This window comes from Pseudopipra pipra, chromosome 3, assembly GCF_036250125.1.
Source record: "Pseudopipra pipra isolate bDixPip1 chromosome 3, bDixPip1.hap1, whole genome shotgun sequence".
In the NCBI taxonomy this organism is placed as follows: Eukaryota; Metazoa; Chordata; class Aves; order Passeriformes; family Pipridae; genus Pseudopipra; species Pseudopipra pipra.
In genome coordinates, this window is record NC_087551.1 from 33,431,857 (window position 1) to 33,452,815 (window position 20,959).

A 20,959-nucleotide genomic window follows, 5' to 3' on the forward strand; every position below is an offset into this window, starting at 1 on the left:
GTGTGGTATATACCTTACCCGGGCTAAGGTATTTTTATAAATATTTGCATAATTTTCATTACATATGGCATTTTAAAATCAGTGTAAACAGTGGATGCATTGTATATAAACACATACTTAGTTTAAAATATGTTTACCTACCCACTTCTGGGTGAGAGAATTTTCCCCTTTGCTCTCTTTGCGTTGGAACACTTTAACGCTAACACACTTTACCACAGGGCATTTGTGTTTTCTTTTTTGTAAATACAGTGCCCAGATTCAGAGAACGTGATCATTTCAAGGTGTTGAGACTGTAATATTCAGCATACCTGCAGACCGCTGTGCCCTTACATATGCAGGGTGCTGTCACTGGGCAGGAAGCATCATGCCATACATAGCGGTTTATATTCTGATCCTGCTATGTGAAATAAAAGTTACACAGAAAATAGTGACCTTTCACATGAAATTTCTCGTTGCTGAACTATTTTTAATTCTATGAAAATCTTAATTTACATAACATGATTAAAAAAAAACAAAACAACCAAACCAAAAAAACCCAAACCAAACTAAAAAACATATGTCAGTGTAATAGCCGAGGGTGAAGTTGCTTGCTCCATAGGAGCAAGAGCTTCGTGCAAACAGTCCCTCCCAGTTCCCGGTGTGCAGCCCCCCAGCTGGGAGCAGGCTGTGACTGAGCAGGTGGTTGGAGGCAGCAGCCCCACTGCTGCCCGAGGGATTGGGATGGCTTTGTGCCCCAGCCTCTGACAGTACTGAAGGCATGGCCAGAGTCTGCACAGTTCCAGTAATTCTTAATTGCTATTGCAGAAGCCAAAATAAATTTGAGAGCAGCCCAGAGGCTGCTCCCAGTTTATGCAAAAGGACAGTCAGAGAAAACAGCTATTATAAAGTTTGTGTAAGCAAAAGAAAAAAAGAATTCTGTAATAATTCCTGGCTTCCTTGGATATGTTTCCAACTTTGCAATTATTCAATTATTTATCCTGTGTGAGTATACTCCACTCTACTTTTAATCTACCAGTTCTACTCTTGAGACTACTTTTTCATTTAAGAACCTAATTTAAGTGGTTTAGAACTTTTTAAAAGGGTTACTGTTGATGACATTGTTCATACTTCCTTTTAGTTCAGAAAGGACATGTGTGTGGCATGCATGTGTGTGGCGCCATGTGCTGAAGCTGAAGAAAATCCACACAACCATTTCTGAAGACAAAAGAGACAAACACATGGATTCGTTTGCTATAATAACAGGCTGGCAACATTTGACAGTGGTGCACTCAAAAGCTTGTCTCACTCATGTCACACATCCCTGCCTCTTCTGAATACTTTCCTTGGTTCTCCTCTTCAGAGCTGTGTTTCAAACCTCTGTGTGCCACTCTGTTGCACCACAGTTGGTTTTACTCAAGTTTCTCTCTTGTGCCCTTTTGGGTCATGACCTCCTGCATCTCTATCTGTGGCACCTGTTCTAGCTTTTCCTCTTCAGTTTCCCCTTGTCTTTTTCCCATCTGAGATTCATGCTTGTTTTCACTGTGGTGAGGAGAGGAACGGCTTTACTATAGCCCTAAAAGCTGATTTGGCCCAAAGGCACAGCCATGCCATTTTTGCTGGTCTTGTATCATTGCCGTTACCTTTTCCAGTCCCATGTTAGCCATACAAAGGTCACCAAAGGCAGGCTGCAGCCCCCAGCAAAAGGAGCATGTTCTTTTCCCTGCACTGTGCCCAAGTGTACCATCATAGGCCATAATGATACTGGTTTGTTCTCCTGTGTAGGAGCAAAAGACATATTAACAGGAAAATGTCAATACAATTTGTGTTTTGAGGCAGTAATGGTTAAGAGCAAAGCTTCAGTTTCTCTGCAGAAAAAATGCTGATCCTTTCCCCAGCTAAACATGCTACGAGAAACCCTGGAGGACAGACATGTAGAGGCCAGAGGCAGAACCAAGGTTCCTAGGATTATGATCCAGTTCTGAATTTCTTCAACTTCTTAGCAGCTAAAGTATCAGCATTATTACTAACACACAGGTTATGAATTGGTCACCAGGAAACAGTGATGGGATCCTCTGCTGTTCAGTCTCTTTTGATCACAGATTTATGCCCTCTCTCCCTGTCATTTCGAACCTCTCTCATTAGGAATTAAAACTGGAGTTTAAAGCATGGTCTCAAGATTCCTAAATGGCAGGCATACTTGAATACTTAAATACTTGAATACTTATGTCCCTGTGATATCTAGAGAATTTGAGTATCTGTTTAAGTGCTTTGCTGAATCAGGACAACTTCTATTTGTCATAATATTGGGTTTATTTATATATGCCCAACTCAAGTGTGTGGTGCTTTTGCTCGTCTTTCAGCTAGAGCTAGACCACAAATTTAGTGAGGTTTGTTAAGCAATCTGTTATGCTTTGAAATTGTGTGTTTAAAAGCTGTACTTCGACAAAGGTTTCATGATCCTTAAGTATGCATGATTAAACATAAGCTCTGGAAACTAAGTTTAATTTAATGTAAACACTCTTCATACTACCATAAACAAGAAAATGTGACTAAAATCTTTTCTAAAACTGTCCGTTTTCCTGTGTTCTTGAAGATTGCATTCTGAAATACTATTGCTAAATAGTCTTTAACAATACTACCTAGGAATGGTCTAAATATTTGCTCTTTTTTAATAATTCCTGTGGATTACCAATGCACACATATCCCAACATACTGCATTTCTGATAAGTTACTTAATAGAGCAACTATACTGTAGACTACTATAGAACTGTAGGGTCAGAACTGAAGGGGCTTCAGTTCACATAGTGCCCTGATGGAGGATCAAGCAACTTATTGCCATGCTCTTTTTCAGGGGACATACAGCCCCTTTAGAGTTCCCTAAAACAGGCTGCTACATAGTGCATACAAATTTGTCTTCACAGCCACCTTTCACAGTCCCTCCCAGATCCCTGGGGCACTGTGGGCAAGTGGGTCAACCATGTACCCGGCCTATTCCCGCACATCTTCATTTATCCTCTGTTCCTAAAATCACCCACTGACGGAAAATCCACAATCTCCTGAGGTAGCTCCATAGTCCCATTTTTTCACTATCTGTATTTTTTTCTGTTTTCCCAACAGATACACAACTTACATCTGCCTTGGCTGCAAATTAGTCTAGTTTCTTCTGCCAATGACCTCAGTGAACAGTGAGACCATCTTCTTTATAACAATCCTATTTGGAGGCTCTTATTTTCCCCAGCTTTATAGTTTTTCCTCAATGTTTGCTCTTACCAATTGAAAACAATGATAAAAGCTACATCATAAAGCTTCTTTTCATGGAAATTATTATACAGCATGGGAAAGCAAGAATATGATCTGACTGAGGGAAAAAATCTTCTGCAACTTGTTTGCCACAGATTATCTCTGTAACTGTCACTTTGGGAATTTCTATAAATAAAATCACTATCACTCTTCTGAGAAGTGAGCATTTACTACCATTTTTTAAACAATGAAAAAAATACAGATCTGTTTTTCATCTAAATTCTTTATATATTTGAAATCACTCGGAGAAGAGAGTCCAAAGAAATGTGGTTAGGTTTGACGAAAAGAAGTCTCCCAGTGGGATATTTAACAGAATACCTAGAAAACAGTGTTGAAAGACTTATACTATTTGGAACCCTTTTTTTGACTCTTGTTCCATGACCTCTGAGCTTCAGAGGGCCTTACTTGGCTTTAACTCATTATCCTCCGTGGTGATAACACCTTGGACCCAGGGGAGGAAAGAAGGACTAATTGACCCACATTTTGAGCAGGGCTTTTGCCTGACCTTGTGCATATTGGTGATGGATGTTTGACTTTCAACTTTTTTGATATTCAAACACTGTTTTGCTAGTCTGCCTTTTCTTTTGCTTTTTCTACTGCTTTCTGAAATGCCAAGTGGAAGCAGGGATCTGTGCAGGTACCAATCTTCCCCTTCTTCTCAGTCTTCCCAAGCTGCCCAGTAATGCCTGGAGGAGTGCATGAAGTGAAGTGGTGATTCATCTGGTGAAAGGAGGTGGTAATTCACATATTGGCCCAAAGGGCTTTTCCTTTCTTTTTTCATCTGCTTTCTCTTGGTCCTCTAAGCTCAGAGCACTTTTTCTTACAAAACACCTCAGGGAGATAACAAAAATTCCACTGTGTTTGGCAGAAGGGCATGCAAACAAGTATCTAGTGCCAGACAAATGTCACTGTCTGTGATCACCAGCAGCTTCAAATACATCACTAGTTAATTTTCAATAAAAGGGCATTAATGGCTGTTTTAAGCTTAGAAGGGGAAAAGTAAGACAAAAGTAATTTGAAAGGATATGGCATTAGGTCACATAAATGTAATAAATGGATGTGACATAGAATAAATATTATGTTTATCAAGAAATACAATGAAAAAGAAGAGTGAAAGAACAATGGTAGCTCTGCAAAATGTTGTCTGGCTTAATATGAAAATTTGCACATAACTATCAGTATTTAGGGACTAATTCTGAAACTGCTGAGTACTCTTCCCTTCTATTAACTACTGTGGGAGTTGAGAGCACCTGGCACCTTGAGAAATTGGGCTCTTTGGCGGTTTTAATTTAGTCTGACAATAACGCTGAATAAAAATATTCTTGGGGATAGCCCACAATTATATAGCATGAGCTCATTTCTTCATTATAAAATGTGAGCTGAAACCATTCATACCTGCCAGCCAATATTACAACAGGCAATTCCAGTTTTTCCTTGCATGGGAAAAGCACTAGCGAGCTTTAATGAGTTTCAAAAATAGCTGCCGCATCAGAAAATTGCAATGGTGCTTGTTTTTCTAATGCGAATACCTGTTCAGCAGACATCCCTTAAACAATGGCATCCAAATAGACCAGGGCATGTAAAATAGCTACCTCTATTTGTCAGCTGCACACCCATTGTTTTAAGTCAGAGCCTGCAGAGCAGCTTCAGCTGTACATTCCTGGGAAGTGAATAATATCAGTTGAGATTACGCTACAGTACCACATCTATTACAAGCACATTATAAAGATTGAATATAACCTAATTAGGAAATGCTGAAGTCGGCTGGGTGTGGATGTGGGCTGGGAAAGAGTCATTTTACATGACCTCCTCTTAATGAAAATGAGAGTTCATAGAGGATAAAGCAAAGGTAACAGTGTAGATTTCAGTCCCAAATCCAGATATCACGTGCACATCCCATATTCCTCATACCCTTCCTGCTAAGCTAAACAATTGCTCCCCGTTTCACTTCCATTAAACTCGTTTGTAAACACTTTGTGAATCCAGCATGACAAGCCAAATTTGGTCACATTCTTAATTTTCATGCAGATTAGAAGTAGAGCTCTATTTCAACTTTTAGTGCTGGAAGGAAGAGGTTGCAGAGGGAGGCAGGGAGTTTCATCTTCTCTGGATAAGTAAAGGGGCAAGGTCTTCCAACAGCTTCATGGGACTTCACTCTTCTTGTAGATCTGGCTCTTCTGACACCCCTTCTTGTCTTAAGACAGAGTTGTTTCATTGCTGTCTGCTTGCAGCCTTACTACAACATCATGATCAGCATCATGGGATTTCACAGTTAAGAAAATCTGTATCAGCTGCCCTTGTATCTGCACGTTGTTAGCCAGGCGTGCTGCTGGCTAACAAGTCGCTGACAAAATGCCTTCAAACATGTCTCATGTCTTGCATTTACCTCCTGGTTCCAAAATGAAAGTTGCATTAATGCCAACAGCTGGAACAGATCAGTGCTCCAAGCTGGATTCATGCCTTACCACTGATTGGAACAGAGGTTGCAGAGAGAAAACTTCAGCATGCCAAGCTGAAAGTAGTTTACTGTGTTAATGGGACAAAGTCTCATCTGTACAGGTACTCACAAAGGACAGACCAGTCTTCCCATAGCACACCACAGAATGGTGCAATTGAGCATGCAGTCAAAACCAGTAAATATAACCTCAGACATCGTGGTCTGTTCCATAACTGAATACATTGTCAGAGTAGATACACTTGAGCAGAGCTCTGCTGTTCATGTGCTTAAAATCAACAATTACCCATTTTCTTTGCCACGAATCTATTTTTGAGATCCTGTTCCCACCAGAAACAAAGGAATGATTCATCTTTTTTTATGTTGGCCTTTGCATATTAAATACTATGAAATTGATTCTCAACTGATTTTACTGTAAGTTGAGAATAACTATTAATATCAATGACATGATGCTGGTGTGAAATTACATTCAGGAATCACTTAAAGAAATGGACCTCATAGAAACGTGCCTTTACTATGTATTTACTACAGGGTGCACTTCTGCGTCTCGTGATGTTGCCATAGGTGTACAGTTCCTGTCCTCTGCCTTGTAGATTGGAACTAAATCTGCTTCTGCCTTAGACTCTATAAACACCGGAGACTTATTTCTTCTCACAAATGGGGTTAGCTATGTCTATCAAAATCTGCATTTAAAATGCAAAATGAAATTACCTATTCCACAGTCCTACAAATATTCGCTAGTTAACAACTTATACAAGTCATAAACCAACCTTGAAACCACCAAACCACCCAAGATTGTAAAGATGTGACTTTTTTTCTGTTCCCCAGTGTCCCCAGCAACTCACTGAAGTGAGTTGCTACCTTATTTCTGAAGCACTAGTTTTGAGCCTGTTGTCTGTGGGGCCTTGTTGCCCAATTCTGAGGCCCAATTATGAAAGGTAAGTAAGAAAAGAATGCTTATTGTCAGTAGGTATGGATCTGCAAAGGAAAATTTTTAGGAGTCTGCAATTTGAGAAAGATGGAAGTAGCTAATCCAGGACACACCTTTTTCCTGCATATGGCAAAGATGTAGTGCATTATTTTAGACTGAAGAGTATTAGTGGAAACAAAATACAGGAAAAGCTTAAAAATGGTTAGCATTATAAAATATGAAATAATTTTTTTTAAACATACTTCCATTTCATAAGATACCTAGTGCATTGTCAGAAAAATGTCTGGAAACCTAATAACAAATATAACTGTTATACATGTTTCAATTTTCATAATCTTCACATCAATTATAGTAATATTTTTACCAGTACTTCTGTTATATGATTAGATGACCTGACGTCTGGCTAAACAAACAACATACCATATGTGATTAAAACACTGATCAAATTGCATAGGGTAATAATATGACAGTGCTGGAAAAATTCATTTGCTTGTGATAAATAGTGCATTTTTTTCTCCCCAGACAAAAATACTTTCATCTGAAGAATATAACCATCATTAACTCCTTCTCTCTCTTCCTCCCCATCCCACACATATGTTATCATCCTGGAAGATCATTTGGGAAGCAAATGGACTAATCTTTTTAAATGTGTAAACAGCCTACGAACTGGCTATTAACTACATGCAAATGGTGCATTGCAAATGTAATAAGAAAACGCCCACTTAATTCAGTAGTCCAGAATCAGATGCTTATGTTTGAGTGGAATTTTGTCACTTAGTGACTATTTTAAATCCTATTCTGTTTTAGCTAAATTATTGGTTCTGAGTAACCTCTTAAGAAAACTGGTATGACTGGAATACATATTTTAGTGAAGAAAGACGTGTACCAAACCTTAATCAACAGTCTTTCTGCTGAATGACATAATTTGTTTTTCTTAAGTATCCACAACACTTGGAAGTTTTTATTTGGGATTTGGTATGTTAAATGTTGGCTTTCGTTTGTTGTTTTTTTTAAAATGGTGTCTACTATAGGTGTATAATACTTACACTTACGTCTGTCAAAACTGCTGGAGTGGAACAAATAGAGTCAGTTAGTAACATCTGCCAGTTTGCTAGAAACACACAGAGTGGTTTTTTTGCAAGATTTTCATTACGTGCAGCAGCCAGCTCTGAAACCTCTAAGAACAGCTCCTTCTACTTGGTCTAAATTTTCAGAATGCTACACAGAGGTATGTGTTAGCCGAAACCAGGTTATACATTTGAGTTGATATAATCTGATGACAGAATTAAAAAAAGTACAAAAGTTTGTTTCAAGTCCTCCTGTAAGTGCAGTCAATATGGACTCTAATGAACCTTTCCAGATCTGAGCTAGCACTGCATAGAGAACAGAAAATCACACTTCTTTCCAACCATTTGTTTATTCAGCCTGACTGAATACTTATAAAATCTATTGCATGAATCTTTATATTTCACTTCTGTGTGTCTGTTCAAGACTATAAATCAGAAAAAAATGAAATTGCTTTCAGTATCTAGTTTTTCTCCATTTTGATCTGATTTGTAAGTGAGAGTGTCCTTTTTCCCATTAGCTTTGAGTTCCTTAAAATATTTCAGGTAGATTCATCAATCTTCAGTTTAATGTTTGAGCCACATCAACTTAAAGCTAGGGTGTTAGTGCTCAGCTTTCTATTTCAAACCATGTATGGTTGTCTTGTATTTCTATCCTTGAAGAGATGACTTTTCTCCTCAGTCCATTCCATTTTTAACTGGACTCCTAACTGACACGCAAATCGCAGTTGTATATTTTATGCAGTACAGGCGCAGCTTTTGGAAAAAAAGACCTTGGGACCATGGAAAAATGTCATGTGATGACTCTCTCATGACCTGTCCAATGATGAATAAAAACTACTTAAAAATGCATCACTGGAAAAAAATGCCAGAGCATATTTCAATACATTCCCTAGTGAATTCCATCAAGAAAGGAAGTTGTCTCACTCAGTGTTTACTCACAGCCAACCAGTTCCTGAAGTCCTGAACAAAGATTTACTCAGGCTCTGATTTGGTAGGATGTTCACATGGAGATGCAGAGGCAATCCTTCCTGAGGGGATGCCAAAGCTCTCAGCATGTCCAGTGGTTTGGAGAAGGGAGGAAAGTATCAGCTAGGAGGAGACAGAGGATGGGATCTTATTTCTGCATCTCAGTGTTTTCACATTTACCTTAGTTTGGCCTTGCTTACTATTGTATTGTGTTTGTTTTTAAAATGAGTCAGAATTTATGGAGCCATTCAGGAGGATGTCCAGCAATCTGTGATTCATGACATCCTGAAGAAATTGCATGCTGATTAATAATACCCTCTCTGCATGGAATAGCACTTCTGAGCTGTGAAATGTAAGAAGTGCTGACAAATCCTTCTAACTTAATTCTGTCAAAGACCTATTTTGTGATGTGCAGCCTTTCACAGTATAAATCTACCCCCCTAAAAGGCTTCCAGAGTATTTGATGGTGCTCACACAGCCCATCCCTCCACACACTGACCTACAAGAAATAAGGGGTCCTATTTAAAGTCATCTGAAAAACTGTTGCATATTTAAAATGTGAACTTCATAATTAAAGTTTTAGTTTGTAAAGCCAATCACCATGCCCAGCACTCCCTGCTATAGAACAGTCCCAGGGATTTTGCCTGGGGGAGGTAATCTTACAGCCTACTTGAGTTCAAAGGGAAGGTTTTTGACTTCAGGTAGCCCACTGCCTGGTAATATATCTGGTAAGATTTACAAGTTTGGAACACACTGACTAGCGAGTTGTTTATATCTAATTTTTAGATTACACTGTCATTTAGAATAAATAAACCCCCACAATATTAACAAATTAACAGTATTAGCACTTAGGGAAATTAATTTTGAAATATGCAGTCTCTTCAAAGTAAAATGGAAATAAAAATGTAGAAAGGAAAATGCCATTAAAAGCAAGCTACTAAAATGACGCAGCATGCAAATGGATGGGCTTTATAATTCATTATTAATTCCCATGGAATTTGCTCTAGTAATCAGCGTTTCTCTCCCTCTGCAGTTGGTGCTTGTAACTAGGTGTAGACTGGGGGACTTTGCTGCTGAGATTTGGCAAAATGCCCTAAGCAATAAGTGCTGCCTGGGCACCAAATTGACTTACCAAAACATAGGCCAATGACATTATTGTGCATTCCTTACTGTTGGGGGGGGAGGATTCCTTTTCTGCAAGGTAGGAAAGTTTTACCCTTCTCAACAGGAATTACCTGAAAGGAAATTATTGTCTGGGGAGATAAATACTGATCCGAACTGAATCACCTTACAGCTAAAAAATAATTTCTGTGGGTGCAGACATGATAGTCCACACTAGAGAAAGATCAAGAAACATTGAACTTGTACATTCCAGCACTTCTCATGTTGTAGTATTTCCATGTGCTGTAAATAGCTCTGGCTTCAGCAGAGCAGTACAGGATATTGTAAACTGAAACACTTCCTAAAAAACACAATGCCTGCACAGGTGCAGTGAGCCAGCAGGATGACATAAAGAGTTGTTCTGTGACGCTCATCCTCACAAATATATGTCTCTTGATCTCTCTGGCCATAAGAAACCCTTTGGCCACCTTTCCTCTTAGCGTTGAAAACTCCAACATGCGAAGAATGTTTTCAAACAGGATGACAAGGCTACATCCTGCATGGATTTGAAAGGAATTGATTGCAAAGAGCAGGCAATAGCCCATTATATCCTTCCTGCTCAGTTGGCCCTCCTATCGCTGCTGATCTCAATATGGGGAAGTCCCAAATAAATAGGAGCTTTAAACTTCCCCTGTTGTGCTGCATTCCTGTTTGGCATCTAAACCCCTATTATTTGCTATCCAATGGGGAGACAAATGGATCATCGATTAGCTCATGGTAGGTTTGAATTGAGGAATGTGAGTACGTGAAATTGCAGCACCATTAGGTCACCCTGGACTGATAGCTGCTACAAACCAACCTCGCCCCATTGTTTTTCAAGGATCTTTCCCATTCCCTGTGGAACACAGATTCCCTGGTAAGTGCATCTGGCACATCTAGGCTGTGTCTAGGCTAAGGGTAGATGCTTGCTTTGGTATCCAGTGAGGATCCTGATCTTCTCCCAGCACTATCAAGGTCTTGCCCTGAGCAGGTGGCAGCTCTCAGCTCAGTTTCCAAGTTGCTTCCTGCACAAACCAGGGCAGGGAGGAGACAGCATATGTCTGAGTTTACCTCCAGGACGCAGCTGGGAAGTGACTGGTCTGTCTTCACCCAGGGGATCGGAAGTGCTTCTGGATGAACCAGTTTAGACAGGCCTCAGGCGGGTTCTACAACCCTCAGGTGGGTTCTACCCGTTCTACAACGGGTTCTACAAACCGTTTGGTTTGACGGTGAGAGCCATCCCTTTCTAGGTTGAAAACATGAGCCACACCTCACCCTTGTTTGCATCTCACATCCAAACTCTTTTCACAGCATCCATATGGTGCTTCTTGATCTTCCAGCAGTAATGACCCTCTAGTAATCAGCCTCTCTCTCTCTCTGCAGTTGGTGCCTGTAATTAGGGGTAGATTGGGGACTGTGGGTAGGGTGGAATGGGGGATTGCTGCTCAAGGACTCCTTGCACTGATAGTATCCTGCACTGGGGTGTTTTGAGCAGAACAGGACTCCCCCTCAGGTGCTGATGTCCTTCTGGCCGCAGTGGTAAGGATCTGCCAGGAGCGAAGTGAGGGATCTGCTGCAGAGATGAGGTGTGGGTTTGGCAGCAACTCACAGGCCCATTGGCCACCACTGGGGCTCTGCTGTGGACATCTTGAAGGGAAGTCAGGGACCAGATTAAATTTGTGGCCGACAGCAGAGATGTGTTTTCTCTTAACTGTCCTGCAGTTACACAATAATTGTGTAACTTTTATCAGGTCTGTTTGTTCTTCCTCACAGTTCATCCATGTCTTATGTTTTCACTGTGTTTGTTTTTCCTAGTTTTAAAGAGTGAGAATTCCATATGATTTTCTGGGACAAGACTCCAGTGGTAACTGTGTCTTTCACTAATATGCTTTTTGTTAGCAACCAAGTGTGACGATTAGTGTTTCATTTTCATAACAGAGGTCTCATAAAGAAAATGGCATAATCAAATAATGCAGCATTTTGTATTGCTTAATTGACAGAAGGGAAAGGCTGAGATAATTTACCACTTCATCATCCCTTAAATTAAAAATCTGGTGCTTGAGGCCTCTACCCAGAACTCCTAGTTGTTACTGTTAGGTTAAGGAAAAAGGTTATGGCAACAGGCCAACTTCTGATAAAATTATGATCTTCTAAGGCACTGATTCTGCTTTCATTAAGCATTGTGCAAATCAGAAGGAAACTCCATAGCTATCAGGCAGCTGTAATGTGAAAACATCAGTAATCTGGATCTTAGATATTCATAAAAAACCATGTAGTGTTCCTGTCTGTCCTACATTTGTTGACAGTTTAGTTTGAAGAAGAAGGTCCAGACCAAAATCCCAGATTGATGGTGATTACTTAATTCCTGTTTTTTATTTTACATATTTATATGTATAGATTTTATTTTACCTTATATTTGGATAATTTCATAAATTTATGAATAAAAGAGGAAATAAAAGAGTCTGCACTAAGTAGATAACATTGTACTTTTCCTTAAAAGCAAGTCCTTAATGTAATAGACTGAGCTAAGGTACTGACATGAAAATCAACTCTAAAGTGAAGATTAATATACTTTTAAAGTGTTCTCTGTAAAATGTCCTGAATCTCCGTGTATATCAGAGGAAGTAATTAACTTTTTTAGCAATGGCCGAGTGGTTCTGGATAAAAGGCTTAAAACTGGACTTTGAAAGTGTTATTGTTTTCATTAATTGGAGGGATGAACAGGACCAGAGCTGATGAGTCATTGCAGGAGCCTGCTGGAATGTTGCTCCAGCTGTGTATTGGGATTTGCAGGTGCACATTTCTTGGCCCAGATATTCAAAATTAGTAGGGAGGCATTCAACATTCAGCAAATTCTTACTAGATGGAGAATGTTTTCTACAAAGGAGTAGCCAAACTCCTCATGGCAACATATAGTGCACATAACAGTATGGAAATACAGTGATTTCTGATCTGCTTTGACTTTCAGCCTTGGTTTCTTTTTTTAGCAGTACAAACACAGTAACACACTAGTGAGCAGGACCCAGTACGAAGAGCTGTCTCGAATGTTTTCCTAAATTTTTTTTGCCATTTTTTGCCTCTAGCCTACACTGAAAGAGAAAGTGAACATCCTGGGACTGACAACCAGCCAAAAGCTCAGGGGCTTCTCACCTAGAAGTTTCTTGCAGAGCACAGCAGAGAGCATGTGCAAAAGGTGTGAGCTATTGTTACTCAGTTTCTAATCTGAAAAAGTTGAGTCAGATCTGCTGTGCTCTGCAAAGGACTCTGCCTATAAAATCCAGCTTACTCCATTGGTACCATATTACACTTCCCTAAAAATATTGAAAATTATCTTTCCTTTTAAACAACATGCATTTTTAATAGGATTTGTATTTTTAATCACATATCTTGTAATGTTCATTTTTCATTATGAACAACTACTGAGAGAATTTCTCAGTATGTTTTTGCCGTTCCTCCTAAGGTTTCCTTTAATCCTAAAAGAGAAATTATAGTTGTATGCCTTTAATAGGACTTTTCTGACCTGACCAACAGAAAAAGATGACTGTAATCATGGCAAATTATGCAATGAATCCGAATTGAGTTTGATCCAGCTCTAGTCATTAATATGTAATACAGACTTTTGATTACATGATTCTAATCATGATTCCTTAAGTGACTTTATAACACTTATTCACAACAAATAGTTAATAGGAAGACATGCTTAAGCAGAAGGACTTTGAAATTTATATTTATATACTTTGCAACAGCAATAGCATGCATTGACAGCTAGGAATGATACAGCAAAAACTGCCATTCCTAGCATGTCCCCTTGTTTGATGTTTGCTTTCTGTATGCCAGCATTTATCCTCTTTCTTCCTACCAGGCAATCTTGCCTGGGCAAATTTTGGTCACTTTCTATATTTGTCTGGGATTTTAAGCCTTCCTGTTCTTGGTGAAAGGTCAGATGCTGGTTTTCATATGCCCTGAACTGACATGTGAGCTGACAGTTTTGGACCTGGCTTGTATTCAGAGGTCAAAGACAACCGTACTGTGAGTGGACACACAGTATGGATTTTAAACCTCACTTGCACAATGCCTGGTGGTTTGGCAAGCATGTGATATACCCCACATGCATTATACAGCCAACTTGGAGCTGTTCAATCAGTTCAACACTTACAGGAGGAATCAGCTTTAATTACTGGGCTTTGTGGAGGGACAGTAGGTCTAGGAAACCCCAGAGGTATGTATGGAGGTGCCACACAGAGGTGAAGCATCTGTGGCAGAGTTCAACTGGTCCTATCCTCAACTGCACAAGAATAGCCGTTGAATCAACCTTAATATTGTACTCCCTGTTAATTAGACTTGACTTTCTTGAGTGCTTTCTCAAAGACAAATTCTTATTGGAGATAGTCTTTTTTCTAATTTGACCCAGCTCTAGTTTTTTTCAGGACTACAAGAGGTTTGGACACTGCTTCCTTGTGTGGTTTATTATGAATCCACATTAGAGAGTTAATTATGCTTGTGATCTCAAAGAACTCTTGATGATCTCCTGTGACAACCTCATTCATTCTGTGGCCTGCTGAGCACATGTATATAAGAGCCTCTGAAGTGTAGCTGAAACACTGATGTATAGTTCCTTTTTCAATTGACTCATTTTAACTGGAATTTAGTATAATCAGACATTCTATTTTTTTTTAGATTTATGTTATTATATAAGCACCACTAAGACTACAAATAAAGCCTTAGATCATTGTGAAACAGCATCAAGAGTCCAAGAAAAACTCCAGGTTACCAGAAGAATGTTCACTTATGGGAGGAAAGATAAATATTTCTAAGACACACATCATAATTTTAGCAGTATCTGAAAGAATATTTTTTTTCAGTTTATCTTTTACCTTTGGTAATTAGAAGTTATAGTTCTTGCCCGGAGGATCTCCGGTTTCCATTTAGCTTTAATTTCACTGCATGAATGGAATGTGGCCTTCTATTCAAAATCCACATGTTGCCCCGTGGTTTTCTCATGGCGGAGGATGTGCCTGTCTGGTGCTAGAGTTGAAAAACACTTTGGGTTGTGCAATGTCCTTTGCTTATGGATATATGGGACAGATTTGTACACAGCTAGGGCTGTTGGTGTCATTTCCATATATGTGAGCTTGTCAGATATATGTTTACATTTTAATCATGGTTGTGTTTATGCTTATTACATGGTTTTGTTTCATTAACTCTTTCATTCTGAATTTGCAGTCAAAAAGGGGTTCCCTATCCATTCTTTTCCAGAAACACTATCATATAAGAATAAAGATAAACATTAAAAAAGGGGAATAATCTTTTGCCAAGGTTATAAATTCTAAGGAATTTAGTCAGTTTGTTTGACTGAAATGTTTTATTTTAAATAATAAGAGGTTTTATAACACACCACATCATTTCCCAAATGAGCTCCTTTGGGATTTGCAAAAGCAGTCAGAAAAACTGAAAAAAAAATTTTTCAGGAGCTGGTTAATCATGAAATTTATTTCACGTAATTGCAGAACTCAGACATCCAAAAATAATAAGATAGTTTCTCCCCAAATCATAACAAGCTAAGCAACAAAAAATGTTGAGGCTGTTTTTATTCCCTGCTGTTAGATACACTTTGTGTGACCTTCTACCTAGTCATACCTTGCTCTAAAAACAGCACCTGATATTGTATTTCATTGTCCTTAAAGAGTCCACTATGTCCCTGGACATTCAGCAGGTCTCTCTGAAGTATCATCAGTTCCTGTGCAGTTTTAAGCAAATCAAAAATAGTTCTAAGTAAGAATCATTCCATATGTGCATTAAGTTAATCAGCACAAGTTTTCTCATTAATATGGTGTCTGCTTACACATACACATATTAGCAATAGCTGCTATGAAGCTTTAATGTTGTTTAAACAAAAGCTACGTTCTGTATTTCTTCATTTAGCCTTACCAGTCCCAACATTTTGCATAACCTGAGTCAAGCCTTGAGGTCAGCCTACAAATCACAGTATTAAAAAAACAAATAAATGTTGTACTTTTTTGTGTATGTCTTTTTGTGTGTGTGTGTGTGTGTCTTTATGACCTATTAAATAGTACCACCTGTTCATTCTTTTTGCAGCACAGAATTACAGGAACTATTTTTTTCATGAAACATAGTAAATATCATAGGACTTTGAGTGAAAAGCTGTGTTGGCAGCTGTACTGCTGTTGTAGCATCATTTAAAATGTTCCTGCTTTCCTTCCCTGCCAGCTATATATAAAGACATCTGAAGTGATGTAGAGGGAAAGATAGAGCAGTGTGGCTACCAAGGGCTTCAGAAGCTGTCACAAGATCAGTGTCTAGTTTGAAAAAAGAAGTTTGTAATTTTAAGTATAGATTTTGGCATGTGCTTAAAAACACAGTGAGGAAATTTAAATGAAGAAGGAACGGTGGACTGAAAAAAGGATTAAAAAGCAAAATAATATATCTTAAATTTCCTTAAAGCTCCTAGCATATATGTCATTCCTAGAATGGCACATACACCATGCTTAACACAGAAATAGGCAAAGTAAGCTAGGATTTCTAACACTGTATAGAAGGGTTTGTAGTATCTCTTATGTTAAAATTGTAATGGGAATGGGTTTTTTAATTTCTGAAGATTGGTGCCAAAATCACTCACATTTTTGTTCTTAGACAAAACTATGTCTGCTAATAGGCTCTTTTAATTTTGTCTAATAAAATCAGAATGAAAATGATATTAAAATATTTAAATCAAATTATATAGTTACATGAACTGTTAGACACTGAAGGCTGAGTCATATCCTACTGCAAATGTAAATGCTGGTAATAATACTTTACATTTTTTGATTCAAAGCACCCTTGATTATCAACTAGTTATCTACTGATTATCAGTTATTTACTAATTTACCCTCTCTGACATAGCAGTGACTTCCATTTTATGCATGGAGTAATTTGAGTGTCAGATTTACCTGGCACCACATTCTGATTCAATGATGCAGTGAAGATGAGACTTCAAATTTCTGTCTTCCACTGGCAATTAATAATTTGATAAATTTAGGTAACTGAGTAAATGTGAACAAAGCTTTTCAGTTGTGAATATGCATTATAAGGGATAATTTTAATTAATTAACTACCAATTGAATTTGATCTAGCTGACCTGGAAGTCTGCAACTTGTGTTTTCTCAAGAGTTTACATGATTGTTTCCACCAAGAGATAGTGAAGATAATTTGCTTTCAAGTCTGAAGTGCAGCATTTTACGTTCATTGTGCACTTCCAGAAAAGTGGAAGTGATTTCACAAGTGATATGGGTCTCTGGACATGAACCCTCATACTCTAACCTCAGGCTGTAGTGTCACCATGCACCTCACACGGTAAGGCAGATAGAGTACATTGCATTGCTCCAAATGTAGACTCTGGAAAACAAAGAATATGAAAGCAAGACACACATCACTTCTACAGCACCATCTTGCCTCTTTCTGAAATGGTGACACCATACACCAGAAATGGAATAGCTTTACAGATGGTGTGGGGACACTTTGGAAAACAATGCCAAGGTAGAGCCCTGAAAGCTCTTTGTTCAGACAGCTCAGGTCAGTTACATTGAGTAGGAGATACTTATTTCACACGAGCCATCTCAAAGTCTGTAAATGTTGTGTTTCTCCTTTCCTCTGCTCTCAACATGACTTCAGATCTACTGCATGCCTTTGACCTTCACTAAACACTGGAGTTTTTTCTGCAGGATACATCCAGCTTGCTGGTAGTTTCTATGGTGATAGGAGAGCTTGTATACCTCTGCAGGCACAATCTGCAGAATTAATTGTCGACAAAAGTCTTGTTTCATGTATGTGTTTACTTCCCCTCTTGCTGCAGCCACAGCCCTGGCAAACTGCTACTCAATTTGTTCACCATTCTCTACAGCTACATACAGCCCAGTGGCTGTAGCCAGACTGAGTACAGGGAATTATTGCAGTTTAAACCATTAGAATACAACCCCAGAAAAAAGCCATTATTTCTACTGTGTACTTTCTAGATTTTGGACACCTTGGAGGTTAAGTGTGACCAAAGCATGGAATGCCAAGCTGAGCTAGAGAGGGTGCCTCCAATTCACAGCCTGTGGCTGTAGCTGGGTAAGGAGAGGGAGGGGGTGGGGTGGGGGCAGCAGGGAAGAGGGACCAGGTTCAGATGGAATAGCGAGTGTGTAGCTGCTGTCTTCTCTCACCTCTGGCTGCTCAGTGTTTTTCACTGCATTTGGCCTTTGCAAAGCAGGAACCTCTCACCTAATCATTCAGCAGCTTTATTTGACCACACTCAGTCTTTCATCTTTTCCGTATCTAATTAATGCTAATTTCCTTGATGATACTCCTAAAGTACAGTTGGAGCCTGGACATAGATTACAGAGCACTTTACAATATCAGCAGTAAATCAGATAGAGATTGTGAAGCACATATAATATGCATTTCCTGAGAGTTGTGAAGGGTGGGATTTTATCTTGCAGTGCATTAGTGCCCCTAAGATTGAATAACTCTATAAGTGTCAGTTATCATGACACTTGATTGCCTGGAAATCCTTTTGCATTATACCATATGCCTATTTCATTTCTGTAGACAAATCAGTTTGGCATATGTAAACCTGAAACTATAACTTTTGTCTTTTAGACAGTTTTCAAGAGTGATTTTCCTGAGGAGCAAAATGTGTTGAGAGAAATAAGGAGGGACTGAAATAATTGTATCTTGAACCCAGAAGTGTACCTGAGACATAAGAGAAGAATGCAGATTAAAACTAAAACATACATTCAGCTTGCACTGTAACAGGTGTGGTATTGAGTTAATGAAAATTATCCTCTGTTTTACAGATATTTGCCTCCAGCAAGAAAGGTATATGGGTTATTTGGGTATTTTTTAATGTAAAGTTAGACCACTTGGCTATATGACTTCAGCCAAATCATGCAGCCAGCATCATTCCATGTATTACTGAGAAGTCTTTCATATGACGATATATGACTGCTTGCACAAGCAGATTTCAAGGTATATTTGTGGAATTACATTCAGAGCCGCAGGTGGAATTTGGATATCAAGCTCTAAATAAATGTCCTAAATACTCTAAAAGCCAAACCTATCCATCTCTGTAAGTCTGATTGCAGTTGCGCTCCATTGTCTGGTTACTTCCAGTGGTGGAAAGCAGAGATGAAATATGTCTCTTTTTGCCTGGTAGGATTTTGTCATCATTTCTTACTGATTACCCAGGCATCTGGTGAAACCAGGGAATTCCCACAGATTTTGTCTCTGCTATTCTGAACAGTATCTCTTTGATGGCAATACACGCAGCCCAGTACAGTTTACAACTTCGACTCAGATTACTGTTGTAACTCTCAGTTACAGTATTGGCTCAGTTTCTCTGTATCTCCTGTTACTGCCAAAGATCAGAAAAGCTCTTAGTAGATCTTCCTAGCTAAAATACAGCATCTTCTAAAATCCATTCAAGGAAGGAAAACTCAACCAAATAGACACATTCCTCCAAACTTCTTCCCCGTGTTTTTACCTGAGTTTTTATATAGATTATAAAATGAGAACAGGATCAGAGCACATGTATATAAATTTAGGGAAAATACTATATTGAGCTTTCTCCAGAGATGTTTTTCTGAGCCACCATGTATGAAGGTCCATTCATTTTTTTGATAATATATTAGCTTCAGTGACTACAGTTACCCAAACCCAAATTATTTTCATTGTATGTTATGATACCCACGTTTTCAGAACCTATGTGTTATTTAGTTGAAACACAGTAGCTGGCACTTCTACTGAAAAATCATTAAACATTTCCATATTGGCTTCCAACTTGTCTGGTGTTTTTGCCTGGCAGAATACAGTGCATCTTTGTGCGTTATTAATGGGCTGAGCTTCTGGACAAGACCATGCTTTTTGCCACTGCGGAATTTTCTTAGAAACAATGCATTATAAAACAGACGGAAACTTTCATACGTCCAGAGGACTATTTTTGACAGAGTACGTTAAGTCGCTTTCATTAGACAAAAGCTGCAATGGAGATTTCTTCCATTCAAAGCATAAATTAAGAGTTTTAAAAAAAATTCTAGGCATTTTAGCAGTTGCAATACTGGGAGGAATATGGGAGGCTGTTAGTCTGCTGGTCCAGTCTTTGGCCTGTATGAGTCTTCACCTACTTTGACTCTAAGATGGATAATGGTATGAACACTTCAGATGCAAAAAGATCTAGAAGGGTTGCCAGATGTGAGTGGGGCGGAAAAATCACTGTCAAACATTAGAGGAACCTTTCCAGGAGGACTGCAGGCTCTGGGATGGGAAATTTTACAGATTTCATGGATTCACACTTCACAGATTTCACAGAATGCTCTGAGTTGGAAGGGATCCACAAGGATCATTGAGTCCAACTCTTAAGTGAATGGCCTATACAGGGATCAACACCAAAACCTTGGTGTTATTAGCACCATGCTCTAACCAGCTGAGCTAATCTCAGGGTCAATGTGCCATTCCCAACAGCACTAGGAGCCATGTTCAACCCTGCTATATCCCCCAAGCACTCCTGAGATGTCCCAAAACCTAAATGCTGAAATATAGCATTTCAACATTAGGCACCCTTTCTGCCCTGGCACCCGGGAATCCTGTAGCAGAGCAGTCCATACTTATCTGCATACTCTGAAGCTCAACTAAGACCTCTCTGTGCTTCATGGCATGCTCAGCACAGATGATAGAACAGGAGAGCAGCTGTGCATGGCCCTGTGCCCAGTGGGCAGGAGCTGGCAGAGCTGGTTCTTCTCATATGGAGGAGTTAAACAAGAAGTTTCTTTGGCTGTGCATCTGTCCTCTTAATCCTCAGTCCTACAGCTGAACATGTCTTCTGAAATGAAGGCAATTCAAAAAGCTGTCTAGGAATTGTCAGCCCTTTGAGATCTTTATACTACAAAACAATTTTTGGGGAATCGTCCAGATATTGTCACCCCTGGAGCAGAGATAAACATGTGCCTTGGTCTCAGCTGCAATACATCATAAAGCTGGGTAATGTGTTAAAGCTGGGAAGAGAGAGTTGTGCTGTCGAGCCAGCATGGGAGTTGTTGGGGAGCTCATGATACGCTCTCCCTTGTGCTGTCTCCCTAGCAGGGTGTGGGG

At 39.1% G+C, this 20,959-nt stretch overlaps 1 long non-coding RNA gene across 1 annotated transcript; it reads left to right on the forward strand.

Moving 5' to 3' along the window:
* Positions 1–6,552: 6,552 nt before the first annotated feature.
* Positions 6,553–20,729, forward strand: LOC135411241 (uncharacterized). The gene is made up of 3 exons (XR_010429060.1): positions 6,553–6,672; positions 17,848–17,944; positions 18,473–20,729. It is a non-coding gene; the product is annotated as an uncharacterized LOC135411241 (long non-coding RNA).
* The last annotated feature ends 230 nt before the right edge of the window (positions 20,730–20,959 follow it).